The sequence below is a fragment of the Sciurus carolinensis genome, chromosome 9 (genome assembly GCF_902686445.1).
Source record: "Sciurus carolinensis chromosome 9, mSciCar1.2, whole genome shotgun sequence".
Classification (NCBI taxonomy): domain Eukaryota; kingdom Metazoa; phylum Chordata; class Mammalia; order Rodentia; family Sciuridae; genus Sciurus; species Sciurus carolinensis.
This window is the reverse complement of record NC_062221.1, coordinates 57213347-57223242: the sequence shown is the minus strand read 5'-3', so window position 1 is coordinate 57223242 and position 9896 is coordinate 57213347.

The window sequence follows — 9896 nt, the reverse complement described above, 5'->3', positions numbered from 1 at the left end:
ACATAGTTTTAACCAGTTTTAATCAAATTTAGGACGAATTGATGACAATGTGCTCTTATCCCTCGGAAGTTTTCTATCTAGAATAGCATATGAACTGCACCAAACATTACTTATTGTCAAATTCTAAGCATTTGATGAGTGACAATTTAAATATCTCCCTCTCCCCCAAAATTATAACATATCTTTGTTTTTCCCTGTTTGACTCCTGTGTCAGGTCAATCCCTTGAGTTAGACAAGATTCTCAGAGACATGTCCCATTGCCAACCTGTTTCTGGCAAGTCAGAACACATTCTTTCTAGGGAAAAGGATGGTTCCTTATGGCTATTTTTAGATACCCTTGTAGAATAATGAAGATGGAAATATAGAAATGCTACACATCTCCACTTGGAAGGTAAGCTGGTAGGCTTTCCAAAGCAGAGGTGAGATGCCTTATCTCAAATAATTGGTGCATGACAATTAGGATTTGTACCAATAATTGCAGCCCTGGGGTTAGGGTAGGAGAGAAAAAATCAGATAGCTATATTAGAGTCCTTTCAGGATGTTTTGCAGTTACTTGAATTTCAGGATTCCCTGAAGATAGTAAGGTTGCTTGTGATGGAGGCCATGATCTCAGCATAGGGAGGAGTCCTATCAGCTCAGAGGGGTAATGAGGCTCATCAGTTTTTGGTTTTTTTTTAATCAATTCAAAGTTGATGCCATTGTTACTGGACCTGACGTTCATGTTTTAAACACAGACTTTTAAAATATACCAAAGGACATAGAAACTTTCTAGAGCTACACATATCAGGATATCCTTTTAATATAACATAGGGATTTTCCTGGTATGGGGTTCTTAAATTACAAGGCAAGTCATGGCCAGCTACAGTTGGTAACTTTTGTCTAGACCGCATGTTGACTTCCAGGCCAACATGATGGCATCATTTATTTCCACACAACTTATCATTTAACTTTCACAAACACAGATTCCTTATTATCAATTCTCACTTTACTAAAAGATATTGAGAATCTGAACCCACATGAAGTCCACTCAGTTTAGTCACTTCTCATGGACACTTTTTTTTAAACCTATGTGTTTGAGGGGTTGTCTGCAATATAGGTATTTTTCCTCTTGAATAGCACATGCTCTCCCCACTTCCCAACTAGAATATAATCTAAGGACTTGTGGCTTTAGGTCACAATTCTTATGACTACAATGTCTGCAGCATTACATTTGCATGATTGGTCATTTGTAGTAGTGGTATCACATATCTCTGAGGTTGTCCTGCTAATCTGAACTTTAGAAATTATATATTGGATTCTGTTCCTGAGCCTAATGTGAATTTTAGAGTCTAGTTCATCCCAGATAGCTGCTCCCACTGGATTCCTCAGGCAGCCATTGGGATGCATGTGAGTAAATAGAAGAATTAGGAGTGGGCTCCCACTTTTTACTAAAACCCAGAATTTAATTTTGGATATGTAATATAGATGTTACTGTAGGGGGTCTTATGAGCATCCTTGATGTTACAGCACTAGTGTGTGGCCTCCAACTGCAGAATCATATATAGATAGGGTTGTGGATTATGCTTGGAACAGAGCAGTAGGACAAAGAAAATGTCTCAGGATTTGAGGAATAGGTCATCTCACTGATAGCTCCAGTTAAAAAGGTCAACTATGGTTAACTTTGTTGGAAACTGACAGAGATTTGATAAGTCTTAGGTGTCCTCATCTTGACATATACTTCCTTTCAGCTGCAGTAGGTCTTTCAATTACAATTTCAGTTAACCTTGCACAGTCTATCCAGCTTTTAGAATTTGCCCAGTTTTTATCTTGGTACTGTGATTTCCAATCAACTATCTGGAATGATGAATTACCAATACTTGGGATCTGTATTATGCTGTATCTACAGACTCTAATAGATGACTTGGCATATTTCCAAATAAAATTCAGTATTTTCTTATGAGAAGTCACCAAGAGGTCTTGGACAATAAGTATGATAATTCATTCAAGGTAGAACTGCTCTTATAACCATTATTATTGTACTAGAATAAAGACTACTAACTTATTGGCTGTAATCTTATTTCAGTGGTTATTATAGCCAGTTCTTCCAGGATTCATCTTCACTATCTGTAATTTGGGTGGTAGATGTGTCTTTGAGTTTCCATACAGAGTTAGTTCTAAGAACTATATGTCATGGCATTGGACTTACAGGCAATGTGTGGTCAGAGATCCTAAGCCCAGAGAGTCTCCAGAGGGGAGCACTGTCCTCACCCAATTTACTGGACTGGTACCTGCAATGGTACAATAAACTTCTTTGTCCTACTGCACTTCTTTATCTTACTACAACAAAGTTTTCTTTGAAGACTTTCAAATGAGAATGACTTCAAGAATTTAAGCCAGTACAAGGGAGAGGATGTCAGACTCATTGGTTTTGTTGGCAAACAAGTCCTGTTTCTGCCCTGCACTCTTTAAAGCTTATTTCTAAAGTGGTTGGAGCCATGTAGCCACTGACAGAAATTGCTGTAGGAGGAATGGTGAATTTACATGTAAAAAGCAGAACAGGGTCAGCTAAAGGCTACAGCTCTAGCAAACTGAAGTCACTATGTATTCAACCTCAGGTGAGCTGTTATAGGTAACAAAGATTCTCTGCTGCTGATGTGTGAGGGGAAGAAGAGAAGATGGGGCACATACAATAGTGTACTTTCCTAATATTAATCGTTCAGCATTTCTGGGTCTATTATTACCTTTATTAGGTTGTAGAGTTCTATAGAGATACCAGTGTCTCAGTTTCCAATATTTGATATTTCATGCAACATTTGTATATTAGCTACACCCCTCTCTGTACCACACCTTACTTAACCAGTAGTCTGTTGCTTAAACATAAAGTCCTGCTGCCAAGAGTTCCCAGTGGTGAAGTGTACTAATCTAGGAATACTGGCCTCCTCATTAAGAACTCTTGTCTCAGAACAATCTGAAGTTCAGGTATTAGAGTGGAAGGGTAGACAGTCTGGTTGGCACTCAAATTTCCCTTGGTATTTCCCTTGGTATATGTTGCCCATCAATTTGAGCTTTCATACCCAATCTTCTAATATCTAGACCAACAGGTCTTACTACTGAGAACTTCCTCTTTGACTTTTTTAGACGTTTTTATGTTAGTTACTTTGCAGGATGAAGTTCCTAGAAGTCTTCCTAAGTGATCTTTTCTAAAATCATGTATAGGAAAGACTACTGGTTATCTACCTAGCTACTCATTTATCCTCTTTGTCCTGTGTTAAAGGAACCCTGATTTGCACGAGGGAGGCTGGAATGGATTGTGTTCAACTAAAGTGAACAAACAAAAAACATTGTCTACCCCTTACCCTACCAATAAGGATGACAGTATAACACAATTCTTTTCAATAAAGTGTAACCAAAAGTGTTGAGTGGAATTTCTAGTAAAGGTAATTTTTAAAAGGTGGCTTTGGGCCATGTACCCTATTGCTTTCTGTCTTCCCCTTCTTGAGTGCATTGTGGAAGAGATGCTGGACATAGAATAGACATCCCCCAACTACTAGGTGACCTTGAGAGAAAAGCCAATAGAATACCCGAAGGCTGGGTTAATAGGATGGGTAGGTGCTATGAGTGAATTCAGCCAGTCAGACCCCAAAATTTTACACACCACTACCACCCTCCCAATTTCAGAGTTAAAAAATACCTTTGTCATAACAGGTCCCTATTGTTTGTATATTTCGAATACTGCTTGCAGTAGGACTCTGCTGTCACAGCTTAATTCTTACCACCTGAGACTCAGAGGATTTTTACACCTAAATTCATGAAAGATAACTGTATCGCTTTGCCCAAGTTCAGAACCTGATTTTTTTTTTTTTTTTTGCAGTGCTGGGGATCAATCCCTGGGCCCTGTGCTTGCAAGGCGAGCACTTTACCGACTGAGCTAACTCCGAGCCCCAGAACCTGATATTTCTTAATAACAAAAGTCCAAGATCTTCCAGAGTAGTGGTGGCATGCAATTTGAAAACAATTCAATAGACAAAATGGTTGTTCGACAATTAGATAAAAATTAATATTCATAGCCATTGCCTTTCAAAATAGTAATACTACTAATGTACCAGGAGATAGTTTGACAATACATGGTTTAAAATAAATAGATTCATATTATACATTTTCTGGAAGTGAGTTACTCATTTTTTTAGTTCTATTTTTAGCCCATTATTTCTGTTTTATACTGCTTGTAATAGTGGAATATTTAGAACATATTTAAAATCTCCAAATATAAAAACTTACTATAGCAATGTACAAAATTCAAAATATTATGTACTAGTTAGATGAGTTATGTTACAAAGTAGTATCTTAATTGTCTCTGTAGAAACAGGATTTTCTATGTGTTCATAGATCTTATTGGAAGTCTATTATATTAACTTAATATTTTTTCCTACATATATGAGATAACGCATTTTAAAGTGTTGTATTGTTTTTATTTAATTTCTCTGTCATAACCTGTATTACTTTTTTGTAAGAATTTTTTAAATAAACATTTAACAAGAGAAGCAAAAGAGTGTGCGTGAGAGATGAGTGGTATTAAGTCAGGAGAGATGGGAACAAAGGAACTCCTGCTTGTGCTACTGAGTCCCTAGCACAACAGTCAGGATGTTCATGAACTACTTCGGGGCTGCTTGTTGGATCCAGAATGGCGAAAAGCCCTGGCTGTGATACTATGAATGCTTTCTTGTGGGCTTTTACTTCCTCACATTACCCTATCCTATGTTTATAATCTCTCTGATCCTTAAAAACCATACCTTCATTTATTCAATAAACATTGTGTTATATGCCAACTTTCTTGGTAATGCTAAAGATACACTAGTGAGCCAAAAAGACCTTTGTGGAATTTCAAGTCAATAGCAGAGAGACAGATGCTAATGAGATCATACAGATGTATATAATGGAACAGAATAGAAGATTGTGCTAGAAAGTTGAGTTACTGGGCAAGTGGAGAGACCCACATTATATTAGGCATTCAGTCTATATTCAGAACTCAATTTAAGCTGAGGCCTGCAAAAGGGGCAGGAGTCAGGAGTAAGTATTTTAGGAAGAGAAAAAGAAGGCCCCAAGCAGCAGTGAACCTTAGAGACTAAGGAAGTGAAAGAATGCTGGCCATGGCGTTGACTGTGAAGAAACTCTAAGAGAGTTTGCAAAAGTCAAGGTCAAATCACACAAGGTTTTGTAACTCATGACAGGATTTTGTCTATTTATCCTAAGCAATCAACAACCAGTGAAAGACTTTGAACTGGAAAATACTTGAATCAGGTTAGTTTTCATGCTGGCCGTGGAATGGAAAATGAACTGTAGGGAGAGAGGAGTAGGATTGAGAGGAGCAGGAGGCTATTGATGAAGTACGAATATCAGTAACAAGTGAAAGGCTAGTCACAGATTTTGTCATTGATATTGCTATTTAATGAGACATTATCCAGAAGCAGTGGTAGACCAGGATCCAGAATTTGCAAGATTGGCTGCCTACTAGAGATTATAGTTTCCACTTTCCCCCACTCCCCAGGGTATTATTTTATTTTGTTTATTTTTAATTTTATGAAAAGTAATGAACAAATAAGTGATTATTATTAGGTACAGGCACTGTGGTAGGCACCAAAATAAGTCAAAGATGATGTCCTTACCCTCATGGAACTCACTAAAGTGGGAACAAATATTAAATCTTCCACATTTATAATTATGAACTATGGGAGGACCATGTTTACCTGCCTTGTCAGGCACTAAACAAAATCTTAAGGAAATACTCTTCCTGGATCCCAGAACTAGGGCTACCTGGTATGATTGTGCAGTTTAGGTGTTATACAAAGATGCCTAATCAAGGGATCCAATGTGGACTAAGACTCTTCCATACCCTTGTGCAACGCTACATGTGTCCAGAAAAAGTGTTGTCCTGTCTTCATGCTAAGACAACTTGTAAGTCAGTACTCTTAGAGAAGAATTCTCTGGCATTAGGAGGGAATTCCCTATTCTCAAAACTGAATGGGTGGCTCGACCTTGTAATTGTGTGACTCGTGTGCTTAGAAAAAGAATGGACTACAAAGGCAGTTTAGGACATAGATATTTTTAAGACAATTTTTTCAATGAGTCCTTCATCTACAGATCAACAAAATAAACTTAAGACACAGTATCCCAGGGGTGGAACAGTGGAGGAAAATTCTAGACTGTATATTATGAAGTACTGGGGTGGGGGAGGAATTTGAGGTATCACAGTAGAAAAAACTGGAAGAGGAAGGAGGGATCCATATATTAATCAGGTATTGATTTCTGTACTTCAACCTTATTAATTGATCAAGACTTTACTCCCATAATCTCAAGATTTCAAATTCATGTTTAAAATCATGAACTCTCAGCTTGTGGAAATGGTTCTGCATCTGGCAAGAATCCCACCACAATAAATCAAGAGCCAAAAAATAAAGGATTAGGATTCACATAGCTTGAAATTATGGCTCCTTCCAACAGTTAAATAACCATAGTACACCTCTCTGAGCCTTTTATTTTTCCAGAAAATGGGAGAGCTCACTTCCTCCCTGAGTCAGGAGGTTTGAAATTTAAAAAAAAAAAATTTTTTTTTTTAATTTAAAAAAATAAGTTTTATTTACCAGAAGGCAAGACAGGTATGTTTTTCATGAAATGCCAGGTTTGAGAGTTCGGAGGGCTGACTCTGAGCTGAGCTGGGCTGGTTGGATTGATTGAGCATCTCTACCTTGGGATGGTTCATTTCTGGTGGGAGGCTGGTGATTGGATATGATCAATGCACACAGTATGCATGTATGCAGTATGCATGTAATGGAATAAGTACCATTAATATGTGTTAATGAAAAAAAGGAAAAGAAAAAGAAGTCCTAATGCAATTGACTACAACGGGGCTAGCACTGTGGTAAGCAGCGTTGAAGGATGGTAGGAGAAAAATCCTGAGGAGTACAAGCTTGATTAGCTGTGGGAGACCCTGAAGCTCACTCTTCCATGGACATCTTGATTTTATGAGCTAACATAAATTCCTTTTTCCTTAATCTGGATTGGATTTCTGTCACTTGCAGAACAAATAGTCCCTACCTGAGACCAAACCATAGCACTCTCAGAGTTCATAGCATTCTCTGGTTCAGGAAGAGTTACTCCTGGGGAGAGTTCTTTGAGGCGGAAAAAAATGGGGAGAAGCGCTTTTCCTGCAGACTAAAGAGTGGTCTGGCCCCCAACTTCTGGGATGCCTGTGTGTGTTCTGTGTGTGCGCTGGAGAGTTCTCTCCACGATGGCTGCTTTGGGGGCATCCACAGCCACAGGACTGGCCCACTGTTCTGGCCTGGTCCTGTGCTCAGAGTCACTCCCTCACTTGCCCTCTTCCTGTCAGGTACTTGAGCTGGTGAGGATCAAGGAAAATAATGGCAAAGATAAGGAAAAGTATCTACATTAATTTCTTTTCCTCATCTTTCAGCCCAAATGAATTTAAACCCCAATGTGACTTCTGACTGAAGCAAGAACTAAGAAGGCAATTCGATGAGCCTACCCACAATTACAGAAAGAGTGCCTCCCCCTCTTTCCCAAGTAGCTGATACTGGGTGATCCATGCTCACCCAGTTCATTTTGTGAAGGGATTACATAGAGTACCAAATTGGCAAGGTGATTCAGGAGACAGGAAGACATGTGTCAACCATACTGAGGTCTAACCACAGCAGAAGTCTAACTGCTCCATCCTCCATGAGGGCATTCACCCCTGCAAGATGGTTATCATGAGGCTAAAACTGCACAAAACCCACAAAATTATCCTTGAACATAGTCAAATCTCAGTAAGTAGGGAAGTAAAAGGGAACTATAAAAAATAATGGAGATGATTTAGAAATAAAATAATCGTGTCTAAACAGTCTGTTTTGTGCTGCTGTAACAATGTCACAAGATAATTCATAAACATTAGAAAATCATCTCTCACAGTTCCAGAGGCTGGAAAGTCCAATATGAAGGTGGCAAGGGCCTTCTTAGTGCATCACTCCATGACAGAAGGCAGAAGGGCACAAGAGGGTGACAGCAAAAGAGGGCAAGAGGGGGCTTAACTCAGTAACAGACCCACTCCTCTGATAACACTAACCCATTCATGAGGGCTGACGGGAACACCTCCCATTAGGCCCACCTCCCACTGCGGTGGCAGTGGGGCTTGAATTTCCAACACTGAGTGACACATTTAAACCATAGCAAATGTCCATTACATGCTAAAATGAAAATTATACACCACACATACATACAGATATAACACCTCCTATGGGGATAGTTCCTTGTCTCTATACCAAAAATATTTTGTTTCTCATGAATGGCAGATATCTTTATTTTATGAAGCCCCAATCTTACAATCTTATATTCTGAAATGGTATCTGAGTTGTAGTTTTGATAAGCAAGCATTTGAGTGAGTCAAACATCTTTTCATTGTTTACAGACATTTTCATACCTTGTGTTTGCATTTGTGTAGTTTGTTTATGGCTTTTGTCCATTTTTATGTCATAACTTTGGATTTTTCCCTCACTTTCCAAAGAATTCTTTATTCATTAGGGTTTTTTCTATGACATACATTGCAAATATTTTCTCCAAGTTTTTCAGGTGTATTGTATTTTATTTTTCCATACAAAAGGGTTTTTTAATGCAATGAAATTTATCAAAATTGTTTTATTGCATCTAGATTATGAATCATAATTAGAAACCTTTATAACCATGGCAAAGGAATTTACTATGTTTTCTAATTTTTCCCCTATTCATGGATAAAATGGTCATCCACATACAAATTCCCAAAGATTCTACAAAATAGAAACTAAATCTAATAATTAAGGTTAGCAAGTCACAAGTACATGGTCTATATACATAAAAAAATTAAATTTCTATACCATTAAAATGAATGAAAATTAAAATTATGATTACAGTATATAAATATATATGGTATAAAAATATTTGTGAAACACATAGCTAATAAATAGTCTATATCCGGATTTTCAAAAAGAACTTTCAAAGCTCAAAAATCCCACAATTTATAAAATAGGCAAAGAAAATAAATAGATGGTACCATACCACTTATAATACTCCACAAAACATGAAATACTTAAACATAAATTTAAAACATATGTGCAGAATTGCATTCTGAAAACACAAAACACTAACAGAGGAAAGCGAAGATCACATAAATGGAGAGATACTCTATGTTCATAGGTTGAATTCTATAGTGTTAAAATGTCATTTCTCTCCAAATTGACCTATAGATTCAACACAATTTCAATTAGGAACATAGCAGATTTTCTTATAGAAACAGACAGGTTGATTCCAAATTGTACATGGAATGCAAAGTATCTAGAATAGTTGAAACAACTTTGAAAAACAACTATGTTAGAAGGCCCATACTATCTGATTCCAATATTTATTGTAAAGTTACAGTAATCGATAACTGTTGGTAAAAGGTTGGTAAAGTAAGAGACACATAGAATCATAGAATAAGGGAATAAGATGGTTTTAAGATAGATCCATATATGTATGGATATATGGATATATATATGATATATATATGATAAATATATGATCAGTGAACCTTTGACAAAGGAGTAAAAGCAAACCAGTGAAGAAAAATAATCTTTACCACAAATGGTGCACATCTTCATGCAAGAAAAAAAATTCAAGAAATAAAATTAAAACATCAACTTTGGTCCATACCTTGTTACCTTGCACATAAGTTAAGATTCTAAAGGGGTCACAGACTTACATGTAAAATCTAATGTTATAAAACTGCTATAGACAACACAAAAGAAATCTTAACTTTGGGTGTGGCAGGGGTTTCTTAAATATGACACCAAAAACACAATTTGTAGAATGAAAGAATTGATAAATCGGACTTTATTTAATTTAAAATCATTTTT